Here is a 5,137-nt window from a genome sequence, read left to right as displayed (position 1 = left end):
TGATACGATTAATAATAATTCTAAATAATTAACAATTAAAAATAAATAAAAATGATTTTAAAAATATAGGATAAATACTTTATAACATAATTTAAATTTTAAAAACATGCCTTTTTTTATGAAAATATTAGACCACATTTAATTGGGGAAGCCAAGAGCATAAAGTGGTGCAATTAATTGGGGATACAAACTTAGGTTTTGTGTCATTATTACAAAAAAAGTCGGGTCAAAGTATTTTTGGTCATGGTTTTTGTCGTGCAAAATCTGCACTTCAAAAGCTACTTTTTCTTTTGGGATAGTTACGGGTGTTTAGACACTCACAAAAGTATCGTTTTTTAAAATACTTATCGGGCAAGTGTTTACTGAATGTTATTTAAAGGTTGCTTACAAAACTCTTAACGAGTAAGTACTTACCAGGTGTTGCTCGCTTTACAAGCTGAGCATGTTAAGCTCGAGAATTTTGTCTGGTAAGAGGCATAACAAGGACCGGAAATCTTATCTGATAAGTGAGGGAGAACACCTCTTACTTGTTAAGCGCTTATAACGTAAAAGACACTTACTAAAGGTATTAAAGATGTGCCGTGATGGTAAGAACTGTTTTTTAAGTCTGGTATTCATATAACGGTTTGTTTAAGGGACCGCACACCAAGGAACTTTTTTATTTCAAGTTTTTTTGTTTTTTCCGTGTTTTATATATTGATATATCATTTTTCTTATTTTTATATCAATTTAAATTATTTAATATTATGAACTAATGGTATTCATATATATATATATATATATATATATATATTATAAAGTGTTGGTCTTGGAATATGATGACTTACACATGAAGTGTTTGTAGAAGGAGTGTTGAATACAAACACAACAGATTTTAAACTCTATAACTTATATAGAAACAAAGAATTACAAATTTGTTGCGGAAGTTAGGAAGGTAAGACATGTATCCTAAACAATCTGACTGTGACAAATTTTCTAACTGAAATAGAGGGAGGGAGAAGGGTTCTCTTCCAAATCCGATGGGATGTTCTTTGGAGGTTGACGTCGAATTTACTTCAGAAACACTATAAAGGATTATTCTTTCAAAACGGGTGAATTGCAATGTATGCCAATGGTGGCCTTTTATAGCCATCATTGTATTTGATGCTATATGTCCAACTTTTATGCGTGTCTTCTTCTTGTTCGTTGATGCATGTATCCTAGTACTCTTCGCTTCAACCTTTGAGTTTGATATAGACATATTTTATCTTACTTCGTCCTTTTAGTATGTCGAGGGAACAGTAAAACAAACAAAGTACCATTCATATGGTGTCTTTGTATTTGCTTAGACTGACATGATATACATGTTCTCATACTAAAAATTAGGGGGCAAGTTCGTTGAAGAGCCAAACGTGCTGGCCGGGTTTGTACTTCAAGATTTGGCTTGCCCGTAGTAGTATTTGTAAACTACTAGTGGACTTTTTACCTTGTACAGATTTTCTTTCAGCTAGATGACAAACCAATCCGTTTTGTTGACGATCTTGACCTCACTTCAACTAGTCTTGGATTTTGTTGAAGACGTTTTGTTCTTTGATCAAACAGATAGTTATAAGACTTTTACAAGTAAAACTTCTACCTTTGTTTGTATCTAAAATGTAAGCTACAATCCAGATTTTACCAGTTTATAGACATTATGAAGTTTATATCGGACATAAATGGATAGGTTGTGAAAGTTTGATTCTTCATCTGATGGATAACAAAGATTTGGAGACATTATCTATTGGGGACTAAGGGGCTGTTTACCAAATCTTATCAGGTAAGTGCTGTCCGGGTAAGAGTGCTGACCCGGGTAAGTGCTGTCCCGGGTAAGATTGTTTACCAAATATTTTTGGTAAGTACTTACCAAAAATATAATGACCATTATAACCCTATTTATAATTATATATTGAATAATATATGATTATTTTTTAAATAAATATTTACCAATAAAAATAATATCATTTTACTTCTTTTCATATACAAGTTTTTAGACCCCTAATGTCCCATCTCTCTTTACCTGTAGCCCATTGCCTACACCTCCTTTTTTCCCTAGTGCTAATCATTTCCTTACCCACCATATTACCCACCATACTTCTTTATATTACGGTGAGTTTTAAATACCCAGCATACTTCTGTTAAAACACCACCATACTTCATACTTCTTTTTCAAATACCCACCATGTTTTCTTTATGTTTTCTTTTTCCCAAATCGATTACCTAGGATGAAAGGCGAGCGACTATGAGGCTGAAGCTAATTGTGTGAAAGGGGCAAGCGACTATGAGACTGGGATGAAAGGTGAGCGACTATGAGGGAAAATACCTGTTATAGGCTGGAGGAAGGAACGATGGGGGAGAGGGGAGGAGCGACTGGAATGGAGCGACAGGCTGGAGGAAGGAACGATGGGGGAGAGGGGAGGAGCGACTGGAATGGAGCGATGGGGGAGAATGAAAACCTAATTGTGTGAAAGGGGCAAGCATGGAAAGAAGAAATCTGACTCGGGTAAGCAACATTTTCGTGCGGTCTCGGACAGCATTCGGTCAGCATCTCGGTCAGCTTCCGGTCAGAATGGTAACTCGGTAAACAAATTGACTGCTGACCGGTCAGCACCTAGTAAACAGCCCCTAAATGTCATATTTATATTGATCATAAGTGTCTTCAACATCTGTTTAATCAGAAAGAATTAAATGAGGCAAAAACGATTGACGGAATTGGTGAATGATTATGATTGCGAAATTCTCTATCACCCTGGTAAGACAAATATAGTGGTTGACGCACTAAGCAGAAAGGAGAAAAGTGGAACAATCAAAGCCACAGCATTGCAAGCAAACTTAATCCAAACATTCTTGACGAGCACCTGAGATATCAGAGCGAAGCGATTAAAGAAGAGAATGTTGAAGCTGAAAGAATTGGAGGAATATTAGCAACCTTGATAAAGAATGATGGTGGAATTCTATGTTTCCAAGGTAGAATCTGGGTGCCTCGTCTTGAAAACAACCATGAATTAATTTTGGATGAAAGTCACAGATTTCGATACTTAATTCACCCAGGTACCAATAAAATATATAGAGATTTAAAATCATTCTATTGGTAGTCAGGGTTGAAGAAAGATATTGCACGATAAGTGGAACGATGTCTAACGTGCCTACAGGTAAAGATTGAACATCAACGACCCTATGGGAATTTGCAATCCTTGGAAATTCCTCTATGGAAATGGGATCATATCACAATGGATTTTATTATGAAACTATCGTGAACTCCAAAAGGATATGATGCCATTTGGTTTATTATGGATCATCTGACAAAATATGTGCACTTTCTACCAATCAGAGAGAGTTATCCGTTAGAAATGCTTGCAAAGATCTACATCCATGAATTTGTGACTCGTCGCGGTGTTCGTTTATCAATCATTTCAGGTAGGGACAAACCAGTTTACCTTAAAATTTTAGGAAAGCTTTCAGAAATCCATGGGATCCCAGATTCGGTTGAGTACGACGTATCACCCTCAAACTGACAGACAAAGTGAAAGAATGATTCAAACCCTCGAAGATATGTTAAGAGTTTGTATCATTGACTTTGTGGGATCATGGGAGAATCATCTGCCTTTGATTGAATTTGCCTATAACAACATTTATCATTCCAGCATCCAAGCCGCTTCGTATGAAGTTTTGTACGGCAGAAAGTATAGAACGTCGTTGTGTTGGAATGAGGTGGGGGAAATCAGTTGGTTGGTCCAAAGATTGTACAATTAACGACCGAAAAGATAGATCAAATTCGGGAAAGAATTAAAATAACTCAGAACCGACAAAAGAGTTATGCAGACAAACGCCGAAAGCCGATTGAATTTTTGGTGAGAAACTATGTAATGCTAAAAGTTTCACCGCGGAAAGGTATTGTACGTTTCGGGAAGAGAGGTAAACTGAGTCCGAGTAAGCTGGTTGGTACAGTAACGTACCAATTAGAGTTATCAGAAGAACTCAACGCTATCACAACACTTTCCATGTTTCGAATCTACAGGAGTGTTTGAATTATTCGCATATGGTCGTACCTCTACTTGAGATTCAAATTGATGTGGAAACTCTAGAGGTCGTCACTGACCGGAAGACTAAAGTGTTAAGAAATAAATAGGTGAAAGTCTAATGGCGATTTTATAAAAGGCAGGAAGCTACTTGGGAACTAGAGTCAGAAATGAGAACAAAGTATCCCCAATTGTTTGATTGATTTAAATTTGCGATGGAATTCCTTTGAGTAGAAGATAATGTTATAACTGGGTTATTGGTTATAAAAGTTTAGGGTTGTTTTTTAGTAACGGCAGAAGATGAGTTTGATTTAACGCATCTATATGATGCGATGAGAAGATGTTATCGCATCTTTGAGGTGCGACAAGATAAAGTTATCGCATTCTAATGATGCGAGGAATGAGTATTATTGCATCCTAGTGATGCGGCAAAGTGGGGATATCGTATCAGTGTGATACGATAAAGGGAAGTAATCGCATCTTTATGATGCGAGGAAATATATTATCGCATTTATATTATGTGACAAGTTGATTTATATAATGTTACAAGTTGGTATATTTTATGTTTGATGCGATAAAAAGGAGGTTGTCTCATCTATATGATGCGACAAAAAGGTTTATTTTGATAAAACACTGTTTATTTGTTATCAATATGAATATAGGCTTTCTTAAAAATATTTTTGGTGATTTTCACCTTGTAATGCGATAATCAAAAGGATGCCATAATATAATTGTTATTAATACAAATATACCCTCCCACCGAGTATGAATACATTTCTAGTAAAATTACAATAGATCTTTAAACCGTAACAAGTAACATATGATATATTCTTTTTATTATACTATAATATATATATATATATATCTATACTATATTATAAAGCATTTGGCTAAAACTCTTAAAAACTCTTAAACTCTTAAAACTCTTAAACCCGTTCATCCCTAAACAATTTCATCCATATCCGATTTCATCTCATAACTGAATTCGTGTAACTAACTGCAGATAAATACAGTCAAATACAGGATAAACATCTCATTTTAAATATAAAAAATCTAAAATATAATTAGGATAATCATTGAGTTCTAACAAAATACTTAATTAT

Source organism: Cynara cardunculus, assembly GCF_001531365.2.
Source record: "Cynara cardunculus var. scolymus isolate 2C chromosome LG 1, CcrdV1, whole genome shotgun sequence".
NCBI lineage: Eukaryota > Viridiplantae > Streptophyta > Magnoliopsida > Asterales > Asteraceae > Cynara > Cynara cardunculus.
Note: the sequence above shows the minus strand (reverse complement) of the source record.